Here is a 27,567-nt window from a genome sequence, read left to right as displayed (position 1 = left end):
GAGAATGTGTTTGCAAACGGCAGGGAAGGAGGAATTAAAATGAGCATGAGGAAATTTGGGGAGGATGGGCGTTCCTTTTCTCGATTGAGGTGATGGTTCAATATGTTATAATCAAAATGTGTCAAATTGTTCACTTTAAATATATGCAGTTTACTGTATTTCGTTAATACATCAATTAAGCTAGAATATGTAGAAGAAAGAGAGGGAGAGAGAGCCAAGAGAGGGAAAAGGAAAGGAAAAGAGGACTGAGGGTGAAAATTAAGTGGACAAAAGGAAGAGGGAGACACAGGAGACACTGGGTCTCTGTGGCTTTGGCATCTCCTTCCCCTGGAGTCTCCCATACTGGGCAGCTGACTGGACCATTCTGATGCGCTCTCCTCACCTCACAAGTCACTGTCTGCCGGCGGAAGAAGGAGGGCGACTATGAACTCCAGTGACGATGTCTTTGCTATTACCTGCCTCATGGCAACCTACGGAAGCTCCGATGACTAGATCAGACTATATCTGAGGTCCCCTTTTCCCAGCTGGGGTCCAGAGGAGCTGGGCTGGAACAGTACGAAACCACATTGGACGGACTCTGGCTCCAAGCCTTTTTAGACTTGACCCCTGACTGGCTCACAAGGGACTAAGCTGAAATGTTTCACCTTCCTTAAGTCCTGAAAGTGACTGCAACTTCTGTCCTGTGGTGTCACACCAGTTCATCCCTCAGGGACACCAGAATTGGTGAAACCAGCACAGACATTTCCATCATGTAAAATCTTATCCCCACTTCAGTGCAAGGTTTCTCTTCTTAGGAAACTTTGGAACCTCCCTCCCCTTCACTCTGTGCAGGCATCACACCCCTCTCGGTTCCTCCATATTCCTCCCCCACTTAAGCCCTGGCAGTCTCAGGTTCCCCTTTTCTGCTTCATTCTCTGAAGCTCAGATTCACCAGGACTTCCAGATCAATCTCCCTCAATGGCTCCTCTCCCCACTCATGGGTCCTCCATGACGGGAAACAGGCCAAGATGGGATGAGTGGGTGAGACATGACTCTGCAGTCACCTTGGGCCTTGGGAGCTGAAATGACTAGGTGTCTGGGAAGCCTGAATCCCAGAGTAACACCAAGGCTCTGGGAAGAGAGTATCTGCTCTGGATGTAAAAGTGAATAAAACTCTGGGGGAGAAATCTGAGGGAAAAGAAAGAGTCTTTTTTCATCTTTCTCTGTAAAGAGTCCAACTAGCCTCACAGCAGAGGCTCCCCAACAGGCAGCCCAGAGCAACCCAGGCATGAGGCAGGCTGCGCTCTTCTGCCTTGGGTCTGTGGGAACAGATTACCTTATCTGTACACACTGTGCAGACGACCAGAGCTGAAGATACCCAAGGGCTGAGAATTAAAGTCACAGTCATGGCACTCTCTCAGACTTTTTGTGTGTGAGCTTCACATTCTCAATCTTAAGCAGTGATTCTCTGAGAATACACACTCTGAGGATTATAAAGATTAATAATATTAATATATTATTATTATTCATTGCATACATTATACACTGTACATTATAATTATAAATTAAAGTATAATTATTATTATACATTAATATATCATTATTATATATTACATTATTATGATATCATTATAATGGTTAATAATCTTTATCATTATTGACTATTTAATTTCTCCTAAGCAACATGACTGGCAAGCTCTGCTTGTACTATCTCAGTTACAGTCACAATATTTAGGGTTTTATTTCCATTTTAAGGTAAAGATGCGGAGGATCAGAAATATTAAATAACTTGACAAAGAAGGAAAAAATTACTACAAAGCTAAATTAAACACCTATTCGCACTATGTCTCAAAGAAAGAAAGACGTTATCTGACTTACAAACAGACTCAAAGTTGACCTTCCTCAGGCCTGCAGTGAAAGAACCGGTAAAGAATGTACATCAGGAAGAAGAAATGTGAACCCAGGAAACCATAACAGGAGTCACAAGGAAAGGAAAAAAACCGTCTGTCTAATTTAGTATTTTAAAACAAGACATTAAAATCACATTCGAACCAATATTCCAGATGATTACCACATGGAAGAACAGAGGAGAGAAGATTTAGGTAAAAAATAACATATTTTTTAGGAAATATATACATACTAAGATACTCTATTATTAACACATTGCTCTCAGAAACTGATAAATCTGTGGAACAAAAGTAAGTAATGATAAAGAGGATTTGAAGGTGCAACATACTCGATCAGACAAATAGACAAATCTTAACACACTGGCTTATTGTGAGACTTGTGATGCTGAAAACAGTCGTTCTCCTGACAGCATGATACCGCAATGTCATATCAATTTTCATGAATCATATTTCCAACGCATATAAATCTAAAAACAGGGAAAATCCAGTATTTCATTGTATGCAACTAGTGATTCAACATGCAACAAATACCAGAAAAATAGAGACACAGAAGTAGGTGTGTTTTTAGAGAAGACAGATATAACAGCTCTTTAGTGAAATGTTATGTTGGAATCTATTGCAATATTACATAAAAAGGACAATCCATTTGGACTAGGTATGTTTTCTCTGTGACTGTGAGGGCAAAACTCTAAAGAATCCCCTGACTGTGATAACTCTCTGTTGATCTTAAAATACAAATACATAACACTCAGGAAAGGAAAGGAAGGAAAGATCACCTTTCTCTCCTCACCTGAAACTCAATCTCCTACCTCAGAAGCATCACTGTCTGTATCTTCTCTGTCATGCAAAGGAATCAAAGAAAAGAAATTATTGGAATATATTAAAGTTTCAAGAGCTCAAAGCAAGAAAACCTAATGACCCCTGCAGAGGCATTAATGTAGTGTGAGCTCCATGTCATCTGCACCGTCTTGTCTTTTATCACCGTATTTGTCGGGACGTCCTTCTTTGCCCCTCACTCTCCCTGCCTCTCTAGCAAGTCTGTCTGCATCAGTGCTACCGCCAGTCTCTCTCTTGCCATCTTCACTTTCTCTTCCTGTTTCCTGATATCTTCCTGAGTCACCAGAAGTTGTTTTCAAAGGAGCTGTGGGATGTACAGTCCAGCTCCTGGGATCGCCTCTACTGAATCTGAAGACCAGGCAGTGGTGGGCATGGGACTGGAGTTCAGACCACCTGCAAGCAGACTTGGCAGGGATGCACCTGTGCAACTAGGCGAAAGATTTAGCAGGGCTTTGGCAAGGTCTAAAGGACTTAACGGTTCTTCTGCACTCTGCAGACCTGGAGACCTTGCAGTCTCTTCTGTCAGCAGAGTTGTTGGGGCTGCTCCAAAGTTTCCTCCCATTGATGGCATCTGACCTCGTTGCAAGGATAGGATGTGATTTTAGTAACTGGCCTCTTGAATATGTAACTGGACATCCTCAAAGGGATGGAGATGCTCAAACCAGGCTTTGGGTTGGATTGGTTTCCACAATCATGTCGCTTCCTCTGTGATGATTTGACCATCATACTTCTTTTCCTCTTATCCTATAAAAATAAATTATGAATGTGGATCAGAGTGATAAATGAAGCCTGCCTTCCCAGGAAAATTATTTCAGATGCCTTGTACTTCTACCCTCCCTCTCTCCCTGTGGGGATTAATCTGACCTGTGTCCTGGGACATCATCAAAGAGATTTGGGTCAAGAACAGAAAGCTCGAGGTCAAAACTCAGGACTACAGCAGGTCATTTCTTCTCCCCCATGTTGTTAGACACTTATCAGTATGACTTTATTCTCTTTTTGTCCTTGTCACTCTCAACAAGAAAAACTCTGGTGCTCCCTGTCAGGACACACGGTCCCCATTCTTTTTCTAAATCCCAAATCATGCCATTCTTCTGTACTATATGACTATTCATTTGATTAACCTATTGACCAGTTGGTGTTCATAGTTCCATTACAGTTTAAATCAGTAGTGAAATTATCATCCACCCCACTCCTAGTGACTCTTATTTGAAAACTGTGAACATTAAATCTCAGTACAGGGAATGTATGTCTGAAAAAACTCAACTTCCAATTGGAGATTGTGCTGTAAGTGGGAAGTACACACTGAATTTATCAAACTCAGGAAAAAAATGTAAACTCCCTCATTATTAAGTTTTGTATAGACTGCACCCACATTGATGATATCTTGGTTATAGTGGGTTAAAATATACTATTAAAATTAGTTTCACCTGCTTGTTTTAATTTTTTAAAATGTGGCTACTAAGAAAAAAAATTAAATTCTATAATATAGAGTGCTTAATGTTACTATTGGACAGTGCCGATGAAGCCATTAGTGAAAATAAATTACAGAGAAAATGGTTAGGGAAATTTTTTCCGTAGAAAAGGAGTCTACACTGGCCCACACTTCAAGATGAAGCAAAAAAGTGTCATACACACACACACACACACACACACAAACACACAGACAGTGACAGAATGAAAAAAAACACTTCCTAGAGTCACCACTTCTCACATGACATGAGGATGCACTCCTACTTAGTTCTAAGTGGACTAATCTCAAGAAAGAAGGCAGAAGTCAAGGTAATTTACCAGTTAGGAAGATCTAAAACCAGAGACTAAAGCTCAAGATATGTGGTGAATTTCCTGTCCTGGCTTCTGTTATTAATTCAATATGTTAGGGAGACTTTTCCAAGGAGGGTTGTTTTAAAAAACAGCTTTTTTTACTATGTAAAAATAGACAGGCTATGTAAAGAATAATTACTCTAGCCAATCAATGAAAAGGAGATGATAGAACACGAATACCCTTCTTATAAGTCACTACTGGATTAGAGAGTCAGGGAACAGCTGACATTGGGTTAATTTGGCCTTAATTAGGCTGATTCTGATTTCATGACCGTCATATTGATTGTATTATGCTAGAACCTATGAAACTTCCCTGCCCCCCTACTATTTAATCACCAAGGCCCACCAACCAGACTAGTCCTTGCTGACACATTCCCTGCCGCCATCCCTTCTGACAAGACCTGGAGGATTTTCCCCAAATCCCACTCTGTCCCTGCGCTCTTCTACCTGCAGCAGGGCCAGGGAATCATTTTCTCCAAGGCTCAGGCTCTGCGTGTGCCCAGCTCTGGAGATGGCACTTCTCTTTCGAGTGAAGACAAGGATCAGAACGCAGACCCTGTGAGCTGCAGCAATTGGACAAAGATTGGGGTTTGCTGACAGAAAAGAACCTTTAGTGGGCACGGTTACCAGGGTCCAAGAAGCCCCAATGATTCCTCCAGGGAATGTGATGCAGGACAGAGTAAGAATGTCTGCCAGTGGTTCGGCTTGGGAATGCCTGTAGGATGACATAGGTGACATTGGTAATACATTCGCCAATGTTGTTCATTCATTTATTCATCGTATGTCTTGGAGTGCTTTCTGCTTACATCCAGACAACAGGCTCATCCTCTGGGGCTCACAGGCAGAGTCAGAAGAATTTCTAATTGTACTTCTAATATATAGGTACAGCACTGGTAATACACTAGGTGTTCCAAGCATTTTCCAAACATTAACTCCTTTAATACTCTCCATAAACCTAGAAAATATGTATGCTGATCATTATTGCCAACTGACAGATCAAGAAACTGAGGCATCAATCAGGTAAAGAACTCAGTCAATACAAATATCTAGTAAGGGATTGAGCTGGAATTTGGACATGAGGAGTTAGCTCCATACTCTGTGCTCTTAACCACGATATTTACTCTCTAAAGACTTCACATCATGAAAAAATTTGATCAGTTATCCATTTTCTTGGTGCATTGAGTAGCCACACTATTTTATCTGTGTCTGAAAAATAGAATACCTGCGTAGAAACTACTGCACACACACACTCAAATTACATCTACCAATAACCCCAGTACCTCAAAATTAATACAGAGAACATTTCAGAATGTTTCTTGCCTAGGTAGGGAGGACTCTGAGGAAATCTCAGTGTTACTGTTAGAAGCTGAGGACAGGCTGGGAGTGGGTCTCAGGGGAAAGGTGTCCTCAGGAGTCACCATTGAATGACAACATTGATGGGAGGGTCTCAGCAGTGACTGAATTCAGGATCTGGTGGTGTTTTAACCCGGTGCTTATCTTCTGGCTGTGGGTTTATGGTGATGCAACACAGGGAGAGGGGATGGTTCACTGTGTTCTTGGGGAAACCAGACCCATGAAAGAGAGGGAATGACGGTTTCCTTAAACAATGGATTCGTGGTGGGAAAAATTCGGCCTGGAAGAGACAGTCGTGTTCCTGGTATAACCAGAAGGAGTTGCCTCTGCATCAGCCAAAGCAGACTGCCCTTCCCCGTGCACTCATTTTATCTCGATGGGAGGAAGGAGGAGGAAGTCATGTAATGCTCTTCTGGATGTAAGATCTGTGATGGTAGAGACTGTACTAGGAGGTTCTGAAAGGCCTCTCTGAGGCATTTCAGACCTTTGCTGTGACCAGAATGACAAGTGTAAGCACCCCTGTGTATGTCTGGGAACAGTTAGTGTGTCAAGGAGAAGACTCCCTGGTGCAGAGACTCACAGGAAGAAGCGAGTTTGACCAGGGAAGGTCAGAAATGTGGCCAGTGTGGCTGGAGGGAGTCTGAGAAGAGAGAGTGAGGGGAGAGAGGAGGGTGATCAGGCTGGATCCTGGGACATGGTAGACTGTTACTTTCTGTTCCTTTGTGACAACATTACTCCAAAACCTGCCACCTATAAAGTACAAATATTTAACATCTCACAATTTCTGTGAGCCAAGCATCAGGCATGGCTTAGCTGGGTGCCTCTGCCTCAAAGTCTCTGTGAAGCAGCGTTGTGGTCTCAACAGGGCTCAACTGGGGGAGGATTCCCACCCAAGATCACTCCCATGGGTTTTCTCAGGATCTATTTGGACTGAGAGTCTGAGCTCCTGTCTGTCTGTTGGCTGGACACTCCCTCAGTTCTCTTCTATGGAGCCTCTACATAGTGCAACTGAAAACATCAGCACTTGCATTCCCAGTTCTGGTGATTTGATAGAGAGTGAGAGCGAGAGAGAGAGAGATGGAAACAGAAGGAGGGAGGTAAGTAGGGAACCCAAGTAAGCCAGTAAGTAGGAAGTGACTGATGTTTTGTAATTAAAATTTTGAAGTGACATCCCATCACCTTGGTTGTGTTTTGTTGTTCATAAGCCAGATACTTACCACTTAGTGATGACAAAAGGATGTGCACTTCAGGAGGCAGTGAGCATTGCGGCCATTGTGGAGGCTGCCCACCCCATAGGCCAACGTGAGACACTTGGGACTGATTCTGAGTAAAACAGGGGACCGTGGAAGGGTTAATGCCTGTGGATCACAATGTCTGAATTTCCTCTAATTTCAACCCCTTCAGGATGCAGACCTGAAAATGAGGCCCAGAGGGGCAGTGACTTTCCCAAGATCACACATCTGGAACCCAGAGAAGTTCTGACTGGTATTCTATGTGATGTCCTACTCCTTCTTGTACTTCCTCCATCTCTAAATGTTTACATTAGACACATGTGACACCAACCCACAGGTGTTGTACGTATTATCACATGTACCCTGACACGGTCCATAGGAAGCTGTTTTTAACCCAATCCTCATTGTGCAGCTTGGGAGACTGGACAGATCTTGAGAGGCACAGCAGCTTTTCCAGGACACAGAACTAGTAGGAAAAAAGAGGTCTGACTTCAACTCTGTCTCCTCAAAGCTAGCCCCCTGGATCCACTCCCAAGGAGCTGTGGGTAGGGTGGTGATGGGTATTTGTGTACAGTGATGGAGATGACATGGGCAAGCAGGGAGAGCAGTCAACAGCCTAGAGGGGCTTTGGGTGGGTCTGATTGAATGAAGGGGCCATGTAATAGAACCTTGAAGAAGTGACCTCACTTCCTTGGTGACAGCCCCCAATAGAACTTAGAACTTTGGTAACCAGGCACCCACTTTGTAATCACAGCCTCCTTTCCAGTTCATTTGAGTGGAGACACTCGACAGAGTAGGATGTTCTCATGTTGTCCCGTGACTTTCCGAGGCTCTGGCCCCCGGAAAACCCAGAATGAGAACATGTTAAGTTGCTTTAGACATTGGCTCAGCCCTCACCTCGAATGTGTGTGGCCTTTTGGCACGAGGAACCATCAGGTAACAGTGTGGGCCAGGGCAGGCCACTCTAGATCAGGCCAGAACTGTGATCCCAAAAGGACAGCCCCACACCCCTTAACACTCATTGTGTGTGTGGGGGTGGGGGGAGGTGGAGTTAGGGAAGCTGGGCATGAGGAGGACCCAGCCTGGGCAGGAGCAGGAAACTAGATGGTGGGAGTCAGGCAGTGTGTCATGTTCATACTCAATGTCTTGGCTGCAGGAGAGTCAGGTGAGTGCTGGGGACCAAGTTCCTCTATCTGCATGTGAATCCCGGGTCCTCAAGGTGTCCTCGCATTCCTTCCCTGGTGGTGTCTATGCAGATTCCCCTCTGTGCCTGATCTGTGGCGGGGTTTCCCCCTGTGGCAAAGTCCAGGCAGGCCCCGATCCCTCCTGGCCTGACTGCTGGGCACTGTCACTGCAGAGTTGCACTCAAGAGATGGTCGAGGAGCTGGTGGATGGTTTCCAGTTGACCCTCTCCCTGGAGAGAACACAAGTGCACCAATCCATCAACGACCAGGGCTGCTCTGAGGTGAGTGTGGATGAAGAGGGGTCTTCACACCCAGGACTCTGAGATAACCAAGGCAGTGCTAGAATGCAGACTTAAATCTGAGAACCCCCTGGACTCCCCACCACCAGAATTTTCTCACTAGAGTACCCCACAGCCCCACTCCCAAAGGAATCTGGACCTCCACTCCTCCCCACCAGCTACACAGGAGGGTAGAAAGTCACCTCAGTCCTCCTGGTGGTTCACTGTGATATCACTGACTGTATGTCCCTCCTCCTCTCCCCCAGTGTGAGGATGAGTTCACTGTGAATTTAAATGAGGCCTGCAGGATGCGTGCCCTCCAGGCAGCGTGATGGAGAAGCTGACAGAGTCCATGGCACCAGCTTTCCTGAGTAGGAACATGTCCAGCTTCACCACCTTCATGATCAACTACTCGGCCTTAGACACATCCCACCGGGTCCTGGACCAGCTGTTTACTAGGTGAGTAACCACTCCCTCCTCTGCACAGTGGTGACTCTGCCCACTGCCAGCTGTGTACCTTGGGCAAATCCCCACATCTCTCTGAGCCTCAGTTTGCTCTTCTGAAAAGTTGGGGGGGAGGATAAATTTCATGGTGATTTTGTAGGGACTAATGGGATCAGCAATGGCAGGTGCTTACCTGGTGCCTGGATCTGCAGAGAGGGCTGTGGACGTGCTGTGGTTGTCCATGGTGTTTATTTTTCTCTTCCCCGTGAAAAATAGTCTGCCTCACTGATCTCTAGGATGTGATTTTTCTGAGTGTGGAAAAGCACATGGAAAGCACCCTGTCAAGGAGTTGAGATTGCATCCAGCTGATCCTGATCCTTTTCCTTTGGGTAGCCAATTAAGGATCTCTGGGGCACCAGAGAGGCCCTAGGCCCACTCAAGTGTCTGGGATGGTCTGGCTGCACTTCATTCATTCAAGTGTGTATATTAAGTACCTACTACATGCAGGACTTTTGGAGACACTTAGTAAAGTCAGTGAATGAAGGACACACAATCGCTGTGCCTCAGTTGTCGTCTGAGAGTCAGACAGTGACATTAGACATCTTTCGCAGGTCCTGTCTTCCATGGAACATCCCAAGTGATGCCCTGATAGCCTCCTTTATAGCTGGAGGCATCTTCCCTTATTCCAGCCAGGAGGGCAGAGCACAGGCCCATCTAAAAAAATGAGTGGTCTTTGGGTCCAGAAGAAGGGCTTCCTGTCTCTACAGAACAATGTGTGGAGGGAGAGATGGGGGCTGTGGTTGTGGTAGGCCTGTCAGAACCTTGTGTCTCACACATCTTTTGATTCCCAAGGGAAGGCTGTGGTCTGGTGGCTTCCACTCCCGGAGGACAGGAGTCAAAGAGCTCTGGATGGGTGCCAGGACCCCTGGGAAACAGAGGGGTGGCTAGGCTGAGTTGTCTCCAAGAGACCCATTCCCATCACAGACCCATCTTAATCTGTCTCCCCTTCTCCATATCCACATCTTCTGACCACCACCTCCAGGCCCAAGACAGGAGGTCTGTGAACAACCCGCTCAAAAAATGGCCTCTGCTCAATCCCGTTCCACAAGTACATGGAGGGCTGGGCTGGGCTGTGTCCCGGCCCTTCAGGAGAAGAGTGTCAGCAGGAAGAGAGTCGCGACAGGCTCTGTGTTATACGTGCTGTATGAGCAGGGGCTCATCCCCAAGATGGGAAGGGGCAGATATCGGTGCCTTGCATGAGAAGTGTGGAGGGAAAGGCCAGGCCTCTGACTCTGTTGCCAAATTGTCTCCCCCAGTGCCATCTCTTCTCTCGTGGGAACCTTCCTGGACCCAGGGCAGGATTTCTGGGAACCCCTGCACTTTCCCTGCTTCAGGATGAAGCTGATATCTCTGCATCTCATCTCGCCTGGCTCGGAGCTGGGGACCACGCCTACTTTCTCCAGGTCCATCTGGAGCATCCAAAGCCCATTGAGGCAGATCTGGAAGGTGAGGAAACTGCAGTATGGGAAGATGATTTGCAGGGTCTTCAAAGGCTAGGTACCCTTAAAGGCAGTGGTGTCTTTCCTGGCTTTGACAGGGACCGAGGAAGTCAACTACTTGAGTGAAACTGTTTCTTTCTCCTGCTGCAGTATCATCTCCAGAGATCCCTCCAGTTCCAGAGCCAGAGCAAGGACCAGCTCCACGGCTAGATCCAGCTCCAGCTCTTGTTCCACCACCTGTGCTATAGCTGGAGCCAGTGTCACCTCCATCAGTCCCTCCAGGGCCAGAGCCACCACCAACATCAGCTCCAGCCCCAGTGCCAGCTCCTGAGCTGGAGCCAGCTGGACCATTAGCTCCAGGGAGAATCCTCCCTCCACCTGGAGAGATAACAGCAGAGCCAAACCCAGCCCCAGAGCCCACCTGCCGCTGAGATGTGACCAGCAAGAACCTGCTGAAGGAGGAGAAGCCTGACTTCTTGGAGATCCTTCCCAGGCTAGTGGCAGAGCAGTTGACACTGATTGATGTGGTGAACAGCAGGGCGCTCACGGCAGGTGGGGTCGGCCTTCCCTGTGCCATGAGCTGCCCCACACCTGCCATTTCCTGATCCAGAATCCCATGATGTCGGTCCAGCTTCCCTGCTTACCCTCATGTGACCTGAGCAGCTTTCTTAACTCCCAAGCCTTTGCTGTCCTCATGTGGACAGTAGAGATGGACACTGAGAGCAGCTGCCATGCAGAGTGGCTATGCAGATGGACGAGGTGGAGCAGAGAGGAAGTTTGGCAGAATCTGCACTTTGGTGGGGGAGGGGAGCACACTGAAGTGCTGTCTCGTCCTTGGGTAGTTCACTCATTTGACCAGGAGGCCTCAACAGCCTCAGCAATAATAAGCACCTCATGTGTTCATGACTGCAAGGCAGACAAACAAAGCCTGTTGGTTGTTGCTGCCTTGGGAGAATGTGCATCTGAAAGAGGAGTCAGACCCCAGGATGGTCAGAATGGGTGGGAGATGCCCCTACAGACGGTCAAGCAGGAGCCGAGTTCTGGTGCTTGGAGGAAGTGAGACTGGGCGGCGAACAAATGTCACTTCCCGGTGCCACAGTATCCGGTCCTGGGTCATCCTGTTCTGGGTACCCTCAAGGGACACAGGCAACACCCAGGGACTCCCACAAGCCTCAAGCCACATTCTCAGCTTCCTGAGCTCTAGCTCTCACCACTGACCCGGCCTGGGACTGGGGGCTGCGGACGCTGAGCTGGGCTGTGGCAGGGCTGGGTGACATGCCCTGTCCTCCCCAGGAGCTCTTCAAGAAAGTGATGCCCCACAACTTCCTGGACTCCATCTGGTCCCAGTGTGACAACAGGGGTAATGAACACCTGACACGCACCATCCATGCCACCACGACCCGCTTTAACAGAGTGGTCGAATGTGTCATCACCACTTGCATTGGGGATCTGAGCATGACAGCCTAGGAGAGGGCCAGGGTGGTGGAGCTCTGGATCCAGGTGGCCAAGGTAAGATGTGGGAGTTCCTGAGAGCTCCTCTCTGGAGTCAGGGGAACTGCCCCTTCTCCTTTCTCAGCTCTCATGTTTGAAGTCTGTGGTCTGAGTCTTTGCAAAATTATTAGGCCCCTCCTGCCAGTGCCTCGATGACCTGACTCCTGGTCCCAGTGGTGGGAATCTCACCCCTTCCTGGGCTCCTTCCTTACCTTGAGCTAAAATCCTCCTCCCTGGAAGTATTCTTCATCAGTTTCCAGCTGTGCCTTTCCCGGATTCCCTGAGTTACTGTCTCATCCAGGACAGGAGACGTCAATGAGGTGACAGAAGCCAGAGGAAGCAGGGCTCCAGTTCCCCCTCACAGCTCATTCTCTTCCTTTCCCCAGGAATGCCAGGGCCTGAGGATCCTTTCCTCACTCCATGCGATCCTCTGGGCTCTGCAGGTCCCCTCCATTCAGCGTTTAAAAGAGACATGGAGCTGGGTGTCCAGGTGGGTAGGCCTCTGTCCATTTGAGCACCACCTGGGTGGACCAGACACCCCCCACAGGGCTAGCATTGCCCTTCAGTCAGTTGGGACCTCCTGGGAGACAGCAAACCCTGGCGATAGGGTCTGACCTGGTTGGAGGCTTGGAGTCTTTCTGAAAACTTAGGCCAGTGGTTCTGCTTCAGGAATCAGTTTCCCTAAGTGACAGATCCTGGCTTGAGCCAAATTGAAGATTTTCAAGTGTTTTCAACAAAAGAACTCTCTGTCCACATGTAATTAAGACTGTTTAAAACACATCTGCTGAGAAGATAAGAGAATGGAGGCCCCAGGTGACAATAAGAGAGCCCCCTCCCCAGTCCCAGACACCTCAGGGCTCAGAGGACACAGTGAAAAGGCTCATCCAGGCTGTCTGGATCTTCTGGGTTTTCAAACAAAAGGGATTTACCCTCAAACCACTCCACAGTGTCTCTTTCCTTTTTTCCCTCCTCAGGAAGAACTGGACAAAACTTAAAAAGTTGATGAAAACAAGCCAGCGGGAGAGCAGGAAGCTGCTCAAGGAGGTGAGTGGAGGCTGGAGATCTGGAAGGAGGGGAGGTGAGGTGGGGAGGGACAAGGCAGGATGTGCTTTGGGAAGTTTTTCACTTAAGGTTCCCTGAGAAATAACGGTCTGTCTTGTCCAGCTTGACAGGAAGCGTGGGGTGTGAGCTGCAGGGGCAAGTGGGGACTGTTTGGGGAAGGAGGCCTTGGTCACGGGATACAATGATGTCGGCTGGACTCTTCCAGGAGGTGAAGAGCTGGCAGAATGAGCAGGTCTCTGGTTTCCATGTGGACCCAACAGCTGGCCCTCTTCCTTCAGGCTCGTGGGTGGATGGAGTGGGTGGGGGTTCCTTTCTTCCTCTAGCAGCCCAGCCTGTCCTCAGGAAGCCAGGCCCCTGCTGCTCCTACTGTCTTCACTGCACCTCGCAGGGGTGGGCACTCTGCATGCCCCAGGGATGGGCACTGTGAGGTCACACAGGTCTTGTGGACACAGGGGCTGCCCAGCCTTGGGCCAAATGGTGGATCTGGGACAGAACTGTGTGGTCTCTGGGACTGTGCACTCTAGCTAGATAGTGGTCACTGCTGACAAACCAGTGAGTCTCACCCGGTGCCTTGTTGACAAGGATATGCCCCAGATGGCCATGAGAATTATCGGGGAACCTACAGATTCTTAATGGACCTTCCTGACAGGACGTTAGAAGCTTCCAAGTAAAAAAGGATGCAAATGTCACCATTACACAGTGCTGTGGTAACCCCCTACACTGTCACTCAGATGTGGCACAAGGGGGATCCTTCCTGAGTGAATAAAGGAGGAGTTCTGTACAGGGTCCATCATGAGGGGATCCTAGGGAGCTGAGGCCTTTGACATGGCCTCAGGTCCAGCGTGGTGTCAGAGAATCCCAGGGGGCTGGAAAACACAGAATCCACTTTGATAGGACCCCGAGACACCTTGTGCCTCCCAATCCATGGCTCAGGCTGACTGAGGGCCACAAGACACCCCGAGAGTCCAGAGGCCAGGACATTGGTCAGAGGTGTGTCTGGAGGAGGAGTGAAGGCCGGGGGCCAGGCCCTTTGGCTGGGAAGGGGGACGGTCTCCTCTGTGGGCCCCTGAGCAATTCATTGCCCCTCTGTGGGCCTCAGTCTCCTCATCTGGGAAACGGAAGTTGATGATCTGTGGTGCAAGTCTCATAGGGGTGATGAGGTACAAGGGGGAGACGAATGAGCAGGAGCTTTGTGCTTCTCCTCCTCGAGGGGTGGAAGGGAGAGTACTGATGACAGTCAGATGACACTGAGTCCTCAGGGCACCCTGGGAGGCATGGGAGTCCTCCTCACACTTTCCTGATGAGGAGAGAGGCTTAAGGGCCTGGGAAGGATTGAGAGCACAGAGGAGGGAGTGTTGGAGCTGGGAGTGATCTAGAATCAGAGCACTCTGGAATGGGATCAGCCATAGACACCAGATGTCCAGGGTCCAGGATCAGCGGCCTGGGAGACATGGGGAAGGGAGCATGGCCTCCCTGAGCCTGTGCTTGACCTTGCAGGAGGTGAACTCTGTGTGGGCCACCCTAGAGATGGATCCCCAGGGAGCCCAGGAGAGGCAGCAGCAGCAGGTGAAGGAGCCTGAGGGGGAGGGTCCAGGTGTTAGAGGAGGGGGTCTCTCTCCCCACGGCTTGAGGTCTCCTTAAGAGAGGAGTCCCTCCTCTTCCAGCCCAGCTCCTGGAACCCCAGAGCCTGAAATGACTGCCCTGGAAGTGACCAGGATGAGGCCTAGAAGGGCTGTACCCAGGATGGATTAGGGAGGGGAGGGGCAGGGAACACATGCTCTGGGATTTGCCAAAAGCCGCCCCTGGGAGGTGATTGGGGAAGTTGAGTGGTCCTGGAGGGGGCAACTGGGGGCAGGCCGCTGAGGGTCCTAGGCTGCTCTCTGTGGGAGTCTGTGATGGGCAGGAGGCTGGTGTGAAGGGATTTGGGGGAGGTTCCATCGGGCACCTGAGAGGTGGGACTCATCTCACCACTCCCACCCTGACTTCACAGGATGTCGTCCCCTTCCTGGACATGTTCCTCTATCACCTGAAGCTGCTAAACATTGGGAGGGAGGATGATCTGGAAGTGAGTGAGCCTGGAGGTGGGACCAAGGAGCAGGATCCTGAGGTTTGGGAGGCGAAAGCCCTGCACTGGGCCCTGAGCTCTCAGTACCTGGCAAACCTTCTCTCATGAGAGCCCCATGGCCACCCATGGGAGCTGGGGAGTCAGGCCCATTTTAGCAATGCATGAATAGACGCTCCGCATAAGCCCCCCACCAGGCCCCCTGGGCTAGTGAAGCTCAGAGCTGCCTGTCTGCAGAGCTGCAGGAGGCTGTGTCTGAGCTGCACTCAGCCTCCCCCTCAGACCCTGCCCCTGGGGGAGTGCCATCAGCCCCTGCAAGTGAGGAAGCACTTCTGTGGTCCAACTGTCCCTTCCTCCCTGAGGCCTCAGTCTCCCCATCTGTCATCAGAGATGATGTGATACATAAGGTCTCTGGCCTCAGCTCCCCTGTCCCTCCTGTTCTGGGGCCCAGAGCCTGGCCCAGTGTCAAGTTCTCTTTGTGGAAGCTCTGCCCTCTGCTGGGCCCTGATGTTCTTGCAGCCTGAGAAGGGGTGGGATGGGGGTTGGTTATGGGTTTAGGGGGCTGTTTCTGATGGACATTAGCTGTCTCCCTTCCAGGGAAATCGGGTCAACTTCCAGAAATGGTATGAGGTGAGCAGCTGTGTGAGGGTGGGGAAGTGGAAATCACAGACCTCCCCTGGCAAGACTTTCCCTGGCCTCATCCCTTGGGTCTTACGTTCATTGGGAGAGTCAGATCCACAAAGCTGGGAATCCCATCACATTGGCGTGTGTGTGAGGGGCTGACATCAAGGACACCTTCCTGGATAAGGAACAAATTCCAACCAACTGTGAGGACAGGCAAGTCCTGAATGGAGTGGGAAGGAAGGAGGGTACCCGAGTGAGCACAGACCCAAGACCAAATCCTCAATCCGCACAAGTCGCTGGCAGGGTTCCCCACCCAAGCTCTGTCTGCATTCTGTCCTTCCTCCCAGAAATTAAAAGTCATCAGGAGGATCCAGCTGCTCCAGCAGGCTGCAAATGCGTATGACCTGGAGCCCGAAGAGCGATTTGGGGCCTGGTTCCAGGCCATGGAGCCAATCAGTCTCCATGAGAGGTGAGGGGGACAGGAGTTGGGTGAGGGCAGGGCAGACTCTGTCTGATGGCCAGCACCAGAGCCTGTGGCCTGGTTCGCTAATCAGCCTCAGAACTCGTAGCGGGGTGGCCCATGGGGCACTGGGATTCAGCTGCTGGCAGGCTCTGGGATGGGCACCTGAGGTGTGGCTCCTGGTAGCTCACAGGTCCACTCTGTCCTGTAGCTACTGGGTCTCCTGCTAGCCGGAGCTTGCACACCAGAAGGCGAGCAAAATGCGGCTCTTCAAGAGAAAGACGAACCGGACATCCTCCAGTTTAGGGCCGAGTGAGTGTTGGGACCAGCAGCGACTGAATCCAGGGGCTCAGTACAGCTTAGGCCTAAGCATGGGCCTGGATCCCAGCTCCACTGCTGACCAGGTCTGGGACAGGCTGCTCCCCTCTCGTCTCTGGGATTCAGTTGCCTCCTCTGAAATGGGTGATGATAAATGATGCCTCCTGCATCAGGGTCAAATGAGGTGCTGTTGATGGAATGAGCACTCTGCACAGGGTTTGGATCAGAGTGCAGGGGGGCAGGGAGGTGTGCCATGAATATCAGGGAGGGACCCCAAAATAGTCTGTTTCTTCTCTTCAGCCACCACGCCCTTGTCAATGAACCGTCACACTCTGGAGACCACAAGTGCAGCTCCTCCTGACCAGCAGGGACACTGGCGCCCTCGGGGTGCCCCGGGCCAGCTCTTCCCACCCTGAGTGGAGGAGGACATCCTAAGACTTTCCCCGGTTTCCCCTAAAGCCCCAGAGGGAGGGAACCACCACCTCCAACTCCCTGAAATCTGCACCCCAGCGACTGTTAACCCATTGGGGAGGAGTGATATTATTTCTTTAATAGTAAACGGTAGATTTGACTCTTATGATATATCCTGTTTCTGTCACAGCCTGGGTGTTGTGGTGTGGTTCTTTCACTTCTTATGCTCATGTAAATGAGACACAGAATCTCACTTTCCTCCTTGAATTAAGAACTTGTGTATGCTCACAGCTTATTTTATGTGGGAGAAGGCAGGAGGGCCAGCCTCCACCCTGGCTACTGAATGAAACCCTCAAGTCTCCCTTCCTCAGAGGACAGGTGCATTTCTGTGTGGGTCACCTGGGCCAGGAGCAGAGACAGCCCCTCAGATCTCCCTGGAGGTAGAGGTTGGAGGGACTTTCCCAGGCAGAGCAATAACCACTGAAGTGTGGGTGTCTTTCAAATAGCACCTACCAGGACCATGTCCTTCCCCAGGACAGTGGCTGTCTTTCTACAGCTTTCCAGGAAGAAGGAATGTTTTTTGCTTCTCTTGTTGAGGTTTCTTTGATCAGATATTGGAACTTGCCATTTTCTAACCAGTCTCTGGATTTGCATCAACACTAAATGAGAAATAAATGAAAAAAGATAAATGTTTGCATGTGTAACGGACAAGGACAGAGGAAGACCATGTGCAGATGGACTAAGGGCCCACAGGACATCCCCATCAGGTCGCCTCTAGGGCTCCCTGTTCACCCTTTGCCTAGATTGGAATCCTCCTGTGATCCTGGCCCATGGACTTGGAAGTCCTTTTCCCGCTTGTTTCATATCCAGAGGGAAAGATTCATGATGCAGCTTTTAAACCTACAACAGGACTTTGTTCCATAAACCTCACTGCTGCCTGTGAACTAGGATTTCCAGCATCCCTGCACAGCTTTGTATGATTCTATCTGGGCAAAAATTCCCTAGAAGGCCCCTAGCCTTTCTGTCAGGCACACCGTAACCATTCCTCCCCAGCTGGGCCTGATGGATCAGGGGTAAGCTCTGGTTTGCCAGGACAAGAGACCTTAATCCTGTCCACTGAATGACCCACACCGTCCCTTGCTGCCCTGGGTGACATCTGGGCGCATGTGGTTCTGAGGTCCCTGGTCTCAGACAATCACTAGTTTACGCACTCAGTCTTCTTGCTACTGACTTGTCCCAAAGGGGCAGCTGGGCCTGAGGGAATAGAGCACGTAGCCCCTGGGACAGCTGAGTTCTTTTCCCCAGTCTGTGCTGTGGTTATATGGATTTGTGTTACAGGGATGTGAAACTTTCCTGTTGGGAGTTTTGAAAGATGAGGCAGGAGAGGGGAAGGTATAGAAGTGGGTCCAGCAGGGGAATGTCACCAATCTTAGACACCACAAACACAACCTTACCAATTAAAATGGTGAAATGCTCTCCAGGTGGGTGGTTAGAAGACACTGCTCAGAGCTCATGCCGAGAACCCACCCCACGACCTGGAGCTAAAGGGTGAGCACCCGGCATTTTGAACATCATGCCCTGGAAACACCCTGTAAGACAAGGGCCATTGTCTTGAATACCTTGGTACATCTTCCCCCTCCTTTCTGAAGGCTGCAAGTGCCATCCAGGGAGGCCTTTTCAGTTCAGCCAGAAGCAGAGTGGAAATCCTAGTTCCCAAAGCCCAGGCCCTTCCTTTCAAGGCACTGCCATCCAGGAAAGAAAGAATTCACACATCGGTGTAGACAACACAAACACACACACTCATGTCCCACTCAAATCCCAAGATACATGAACTACTAAGAGATTAAAAGTGACTTCAGACACAGTTCAACCAATTGCAAAAGAAGGGTTTCCTTAAGATCCTGACTCAAATAAAATGTAAAACCAGGAAATAACCTTGACAAAACTGGGAGACTTTGGAAACTGACTAGATAGTTGATTATCAGAATGACAATTTTATTTTTGTATGTGATAACGTTATTGTGTTTGTGTTCCAAAAATCCCTCATCTGTAAGAGAAACTGAAATATTTACAGCTGAAATGATGTGCTCTCAGCCATCTCCTCTGGTTAATTCTTGGGGTCTTGGTGTGAGGATAAACAAAGTCAGATGGTATACGAGTTGACAATGTTTGAAGCAAGTAACAGGTTCACAGAGATTGATATTTCTCTACTCTGAGTTTTAGAGATTTTTGAAAAGCTTCAGAACACAATTTTGATAAAAACATTATACTTGGTGTCCACATTACAATGTTACAAATTAAAACATCACAAATATAAAGGAATGCTTCTCCTTCCTGACCTAAGGAAGTTCTCTCTCAGTCTGGCTTCTGTGAATGACCTGATGATGCCACCAATTATTCACTTATCACATGTTTGTTGAGTAATTCCTATGTGCTCTGTGCTGTGTGCAAGGCGAACACATTTCCACGACTCTGGATCTAGTGTGGGAAGGAAGGCAATGAGCCTGTTGCCAAGGTTCTCTAAGTGGAAAATAATGACACCAGGGGGTATGCTCATTCTTGAGATTCCAAAATCAAAGCTACACAAGTTTGCCAAGTAACAGATAAGAGATGCTTAATTCATGATATAGAAATCACCTATGTCTGAATTACCGTGGGACCATGAAGAGAAAGACTGATGGATTTTACGTTATAATTAGATGCAAAATAATCGTACTGGCCCCTGGCCAAGTGGTTAAGTTTGGCATGTTCTGCTTTGGTGGCCCACGTTCAGTTACTAGGCACGGACCTACAATACTCATTAGCAGCCATGTCGTGATGGTGATCCACACAAAAAGTAGAGGAAGATTGGCAGCAAATGTTAGCTCATGGTAATGTTAGCTCAGCAAAAAAAAAAAAAAAAAATTAGATACAAAATCATAATAAAAATTTATGGAATCGGATTTAATATACATTCAAATACAAATCTCATTCTAGTAGATATCATCACTTCATTGAGTGTAAGTTCTAGAAAAAACAAATGTAAGTTCAAAACACTAATTCCTCAGCTTCAATTATCCTATCAATTTTAATATAAAAAGGAGAAAACTCATGGTAAAGAAAAATTGAGGTTTACCATGAAAGGTCAAGATCATGATGGACGTTACAAAGAGATGCTGTGAGAGTCAAGCCTGTCTCATGGGGAATTTCTCAACGGCATCACTCACCTTTTCTTCAGCACCAATGTTGCTTTCCTCACTGTTTTCAGGATGCCTTTCTTGGCTCCTTGCTCTCTCTGCCTCCACGGCAATCTCGTCTGTCCTCGAGACCACAGTCAGTCTCTCCCATGCTTTTCTTCACGTTCTGTGTCTGTCTCCTGATATCTCTAGAAGATGCTTGTTGCCTGCAGAGGGTCTGTGAGCGACCCAGACCCATTCTTGGACTCATGCCTGCCCAATATGTACAGCGAGCCAGTGTGGGATCAGGGCTGGTGTGCAGATCCCTCGGCCCATGCATGGTCCAGGGATTCACATGGACCAGCATGTGTGACTGTTTTGAAGGTATTTGCGACTCCAAAGAACTTAAGAGTTCTCCTTCACTGCTGCAGGCCTGGAGTCCCTGCAGTCTGCTGTACCCACAGACTTGCTGCGGCTTCTCCAGGGTCTGCTCCCACTGACTGCACCTGACCTCACCACCAGGATGGGAAGTTATTCCAGCAACTGGCCTCTGGAATATGCAGCTGCTTAGGCTTCAGGGTGCATAGATCATCAGTTTTCTGATTGGGTTTAGTTTCATGGTCGTACTGTTTCCACTATGAAGTCGGGGAATATTTTTGGAGTTTTCTCTTTCAAAACAAAATAAAATGTGAAATTTGAACAAAATGGAGGATGAAGACTACCATCCATGGAGAACATTCTCAGCTGACGTGGATATTCCACCCTCCTCCTCTCCCTGGAAACATGTGTCTCAAATCACACTGTGCATCACAATCATTGGAGAGTTTTTAAAACTCAGATTGCTGGATCTGAAACCAAGTAGGTCTGGGGAAGGAATAGAGAATTTTCATTTCTAAGAGGTGATGATCAGCTGCTGGTACAGGGACCACACATGGAGAACAGGATTCAGTGACATCATCAAGTTGATGTGAGACAAGGACAGAAAGCTCAAGGTCATTATCCAGTGTCAAATCCAGACCAACTTCCCTCTGCCATCTTGCTTCAGGACGTTCCTCTCCTCTGCTCTCTGTCATGGTCAAATACACACATGCTGGTGTCCCACAGCACACTGTTATTGGGACACAGAGTTCCAAGGACTCAAGAGCTCCTTTCACTGCCTCATCTCTAATGAAATTATTCACTACTCCATCCTTAGTCATTCACTTCCACACCCCGATCCTATCTTCATCCAAAATTCTCCTGCTCACCAGTCAGTAATTCAGAAACACCATATTCCCAACACAAATTTCCACATTTCCAGTTTTTACACAAAGAAATCCACTCTAAATAACCGTTCTTCAATAAACTAGATTACTCCCATAGGAATATCTTCACAAGCCTCTTACTTTTCTTCTCCTAATCCTTTCTAGTAATCTCAGATTCACAGTCCATCATTTCAATCATCCACTGACCATACTCCCAGATACTTTATTGCCATCATATCCACCCTGCACACTTCAGATGATTTCAAATACCTGCAATGTCATGTTGACACTTGCACTGAACAGAGAATGCACCAGGAGCCTGTGGATCCCAACAGAGAATCAACAGCAACCAATGGACCTATATGCATTTTTCTAATGCTTCCTGAATGCTCTGCTCATTTTTTCCATTTCTTGAGTTCCATAAGTCTCTATATTCCGACCTCCTCCATATTTCACAGATAAATTGTTAACCACAGGACAAGAACTATTTCACTCTCTAGTCATCAGATCTACAAATATTCCTCATAAGGAATTCATTTATCACAACTTTTCTGTCGTTATATCCAAATAAATTGATTTTTTGGCTGAAACCACTCTGATTTTTATCTTATCCTTCCATTTCAATGACATTATGTTCTCAATATTTGTTGTGCTTTCCATAACTTCCCTACTGGAATCATCCCTCAAGTTTCAAATATGCACAAATCTCTACCATCTACAAACTAATCTCTCAGCCAGCGTTCCTAATAGTCCTCACCCTCCACGCCCCTCCTCTCTTTCTCCTGCCAGGGATCCATTGTGAAAAGTTCACATATATCCCAATGCCTCTGTTTCCACAGTGCCCACCCAATCCTAGCCCCATTCTGTGGATGCTTCTCTTGCTAAGCTCACAAGCCGTGTCTCTTACTAATCCACTGGGGACTTTTCATGATTTTCTGACATGCTCTGCAGTAGCACATGACATTGCGGACTCCAATGTCCTTTTAAAAGACCATTTGTCCTTGGGATCCACCACCCTACACTGTCCTGCTCTTGCCTGTCTAAACTTCCTGAGCAACTTCCAGGCTTCTCTTTATTACCACCCCACAATGACTGATGCTTCCCAAATTCGGCACTGCTCTGGCACCTGTTCCCCATCTGCACCCTCCTTCTGGGGCAACCCCATCCATTTCCCTGGCTTCAAATACCGATAATGAGTCAAACATGTCCAAAGAATCAGCAGAGACCTAACTCTGAACCCCAGACCCATTTATCTACCTGCACATTCACCACATCTGTGATAATTCACAATGATCAGTTCCCAAGTTGAACAAGTCACTTCCCCAAATAATTTGCTTCTCTCTCAGTGTCCCCAAACTCACTTATTTTTGGTAATAACCTGTCTACCCCTGGATGTCACCCTGGACACCCTGCCACCCCACACTCACATAGCAATGAACCATCCATCCACCATTCTGAATCTACCTACAGGTTATCCACTTCTGATTTATTTCTAATCACCTTTCAGACCTCATACAAAATATCACTTCCAGACAATGAACACTCCTGCTCCAGTAACCTAAATTACAAAACTCCATTTTTCCTCTTAGTTGATTTTTTTTCTATTTTAGTTATATGTGCATTATTATCTATTTCTTTCAAGATTTAGTTCTTTCTTACTAAATTAGATATTCCATGAAGACAAGACTAATGTGGATTTTCCAAATTTTCCCACAATAGTGTTCACATATGGCTTTGCACACAAAAAGAGCTCACATATATTATGTGTACAATATATAATTTATATTCATATACATATAAAATTCAAACACTAAAACTTTGCTTCATGAAATATTTTAAATCCATCCACTTAACTATTCTTTTTTTTTTCCCAGAGGAAGATCAGCCCTGAGCTAACATCCATGCTAATCCTCCTGTTTTTGCTGAGGAAGACCGGCTCTGAGCTAACATCTAAAGCCAGACCTCCTCTTTTTTTTCCCCAAAGCCCCAGCAGATAGTTGTATGTCATAGTTGCACATCCTTCTAGTTGCTGTATGTGGGACTCGGCCTCAGCATGGCTGGAGAAGCCCACCTGGGGTTCCGTACCACAGTCACCAGCAGCGGAGCACACACACTTAACCACTAAGCCACGGGACCGGCCACTCCACTTAACTACTCTTGTGCAAAGATACCACCTTTAGGTGCTACACTGCAATAAATTAGGAGAAGTAGCTTAAGATTCCAAATCCTTTCTCCTCGTAATCCAATCATGAGATTCTAGTCACAATGATCTGTTTAAAATGCAAAAGTGATCAGTTCATCTTAACTTTTAAATCCTCCATTTCTGTCTTCAGCACATATTTCTCCTGTTGTCTTATCATAATTATTAATATTACGCTTTTCATTCCCTGATATGTTCCAGTTTGGAGGGAAAACTATTTGGTCACTCTATTTTTAGAGCACTTACTACATGCAAAGCTCTGGTGTAAAACCTGTGATCTACAAAATAACTAAATAGACTCACTGCCCCTGTTTGATTTAGTCTTAGTTGATGGAAAGAGATCATAAATGTCAAAGGATGTATAACATGCCGTGTAGAAATCACTGCTGTGATGAACAATAAGGCAGAGAGTGAGAGTTTGAGCTTGAGCGCATATTCAAATTACTTGTGTGTGTATGTGTGTGTGTGCGTGTGTGTGTGTGTGTTTGCACGTGCTCATGCCTGCTGCCTGGATGGGATGAGTTGCTTCCTCCTGGGGGTTGGGGGAGCCTCCTATGCCTCGGGAAAGTTCCTCCATGTGCACTTAATATGCAGTTTGTTATCCATGTGTATTAGTCAGGATTCTCTAGAGAAATACAACCATAGAATATATATAAACATATAGAAGTGGAAATTTATTGTAAGAATTAGCTCACAAGGTTATGGAGGTTGAGAAGTCCCACAATATGCCATCTGCAAGCTGGAGAACCAGAAAAACCAGTGATATAATTCAGTCAAATTCTGAAGGCTTGAGAACCAGGACCTCTGATGTCCAAGTGCAGGAAAAGATGGACAACTCAGCTCAGGAAGAGACAACTGAGTCAGTCTTTCTTTGTTTTTTTGTTCTATTGAGCCCTCAACAAATTTGATGATGCCCACCCACTCTAGTGAGGGTGAGTTTGTTTATGTAGACCATGGAATCAAATGATAATGTCTTCCAGAATCATTCTCACAGACACACCCAGCAATAATGCTTCACAGTCTATCTGGGCACCCCTGTGTCTAGTCAAGTTGACAGCTAAAATTAACCATCATATCATGGCTCTATCCAAACAAGATCAACAGAGATATCACAATGTGACATATGTCATTTAAATTTTCCAGAACACATGTTAAAGTAAGTAAATACAAACAGATGAAACCGGATTTTATAACATTTTCTTTAACTCAAGAAATATAAATATTATCATTTCAAAATGCAGTCCACATCAGTACAAAGAACAAGAAACTCAGGTTTTCGGCCCCCTCTGTCTTGCTGGTGAATTTTAATGAATACTGGCTCCTCATATATCTTGATATGATCCAATATATAATATTCTCCCATCTATTTGAGCTTTATTGCATCAAAAGGAAATCATTTTCTCATTGTCAAACTGCTCTGCTATCTCTTTTTTAATAAATTAAAGCGATATATTGTGTTTATGTTAGAACTGAAATTAAGAATTTAAGTAATTAAGAAGGACTTGATTCCAGCAAAAGGCTGGTTTACTAAAATGGAAGACAGTTCACGAGCAAATGTCCCAAGAAAACCATAGGGCCAATGGCATTGGAAATTTCAGGGTAGAATTAAAAGACCCATGGGATGTGATTAAAAGGAGAGTAGAGAGAATGTGAGGAGGAATTGATATCAGAAGTGAAAATACACAAGCATGTTCCAAGTTGATGAAAGACATCAATCCACAGATTCAATTAATTCAACATTTCCTAAGCAGAGTGACTACACAGGAAATATTAATGAACTAAACTATGGTCTAAAAACCAAAGTTAATATAAAGTATTTTAGGGACAAGAGAGGCCAAATAAGCAAGAAAAAGGCCAATTGGTGATTTCTAACCATAAAGAAAATAAGATAGACATCCACAGAGCAGCATTTTTAAAATGCTAAAAGAAATCTCATGTCAAACCAGAATTCTACACCCAGCAACAATAGTGCCCCAAATTACAATGTTCTAGAAAATCTTAAAGTGAAACTTTTCATTGTTAGCAGCCTTGAATTAGACAAAATACTGCAGTGAGTTACCACATCCAAAGGAAAATTAACCCAGCTTGAAAACCAGGAATGCAGGAAGGACTGAAGAGGAAAGGAAAGGATAATTTATAAATAAATATAAATGAATTTTATTTCGGGAAGTAATTCTAGAAATCTCTCATGGAGATTAAAATATATGTAGAATGATATGCATAAAAACAGTAATACAAATGACACGAAGGTTAATAACAGAATTGAAAGTGTTGAAGGTGTTAGCATTTGGGGGAGATGGTAAAAGTAATTATTCATATTAGACTGTATTAAGGATTCAGAATTTAACCATTAGTGCAATTAAAGATTTCTATATGATTCCAAGTAATAAGTTTATAGAGGAAATAACAGAATATAAAAAGAGTTAAATCAACATCAGTGAAGTAAAGAAAGTAAAGGAACATTAATTATTCAGGTCAAAGGGAAGGGAAAGAGTAAGACGGTTGAAATAATTACAAGTTTACTGGTAATTACATGAGATGTAAATGCACAAAATACTAATTTCTTGTTAATGCCTGTGTGATATATTCTAGAGACTTGTTAGTAAATATTTTGGACATTCTTTCATTGATAAACGTTTACATAGTCTCTATTTTTTCCTATTAAAACATAAGTGGTTTGGACATTTTTGTACATATAAACTTCCATTCCTATTTTTATTGAAAGTGTCATTAGTGGAAGAAAAAGGAAACATTAAAATGTTGATAGAAACTGCAAATACCACCTACCCACACAATTGTATTAAATGTTTTCATACCAAAAGTATCTGACAGTGTCAATAACCCAACATTATTTTTTTAAGTATAAATCTTTAGGAATCTCTCAAATCCCATTGATAAGAGACAGGATGTCTCCCCTGGATTATCCACTGATTGGATTATCCACTCCTTTCCTCAATAAATGGGGAATCAGAGGCAGAAGTCCTTGCATTTTCCAGCATTCCACGGGCTGTCTGCATATCAGGAGTGGTGTGAGCAGGACAACTCTGAAGCCATGGAGAAACCTGCATCAGCCTGTTTTCCAAGCCAGCCTATTCTGGTGAGAGTGGAATCCATATGGACAGCAAGAGTGTCCATTTGTACACTTTGTGCTTCTGTGAAACCTCTTTAAGTGAGCAGGCAGTAGCTCTTAAAACAAGAAGATACCTTATTCAAAGTTGTTTCCTAGGTGTTAATGTTTGTTAAGTAATGATCAACGTGTTGTACTTTTCTGTATAGGGAGCTTCCTTGGGATAATAGGCCAGACATTTGTTTTGTTTTGTTTTTAACCAAAAACATCACTGGGAAGTGGAAGTAGTATTCATCTCTGCACTGTTGACATTGTTCTCGTCTCTGGAAAATCTTTTACCCACAGTGTGATTGGTCTTTTTAAAAAAACATTCAGTTCTGTGCTCAAATATCACCTCATCAGTTAGTCCTTCCCTAATCTCTGCATCATCTAATTGTAGGTGGGCCGGCCCCCCTGGCGTAGCAGTCAAGTGCTCACGCTCTGCTGCCGGCGGCCCAGGTTCAGGTCCTGGGAAAGCACCAACGCACCACTTGTCAGGCCATGCTGTGTTGGCGTCTCATATGAAGTTGAGGAAGATGGGCACAGATGATAACACAGGGCAAGTCTTCCTCAGCAAAAAAAAGAGGAGGATTGGCATGGATGTTAGCTCAGGGCTGATCTTCCTCACAAAATAAATAAATAAATGAAATAATTGTAGATAATTTCTTTCCCTTTATCCCTCCTTACTGTTCTTCCTCCATCCCTTCCTCTGTCTCTGTATCTTTGCGTAGCCCTTACTGTTTATTACAGGACCTAATTATACCTAACACTATATTAGACATTCATCCATCTCTTTATTAACTCATTCCTCTCACCAAGATTAAAATAAACAGGGGAAGTGAATTTTTAAGTTAAATTCTGGATCATGGATTTTAGTACATAACTTAGCTTATAATAGGT

The 27,567-nt window shown here is 46.3% G+C and overlaps 2 long non-coding RNA genes across 2 annotated transcripts in view; both read left to right on the top strand.

Moving 5' to 3' along the window:
* The first annotated feature begins 8,740 nt into the window (after positions 1–8,740).
* LOC131402138 (uncharacterized) overlaps positions 8,741–27,567 on the top strand; it is a 145,616-nt gene continuing 126,789 nt past the window's right edge. The window contains exons 1-2 of the long non-coding RNA XR_009218307.1: positions 8,741–9,050; positions 9,647–9,761. This is a non-coding gene — a long non-coding RNA (uncharacterized LOC131402138). The remainder of the gene's footprint in view (positions 9,051–9,646; positions 9,762–27,567) is intronic.
* On the top strand, positions 11,996–13,308 carry LOC131402142 (uncharacterized). Its single transcript, XR_009218311.1, has 3 exons — positions 11,996–12,043; positions 13,000–13,069; positions 13,293–13,308. It is a non-coding gene; the product is annotated as an uncharacterized LOC131402142 (long non-coding RNA).

The sequence above is a fragment of the Diceros bicornis genome (assembly GCF_020826845.1).
Source record: "Diceros bicornis minor isolate mBicDic1 chromosome 30 unlocalized genomic scaffold, mDicBic1.mat.cur SUPER_30_unloc_3, whole genome shotgun sequence".
Taxonomy (NCBI): Eukaryota; Metazoa; Chordata; class Mammalia; order Perissodactyla; family Rhinocerotidae; genus Diceros; species Diceros bicornis.
Note: the sequence above shows the minus strand (reverse complement) of the source record. Positions and strands in the feature narration are given on the sequence as shown.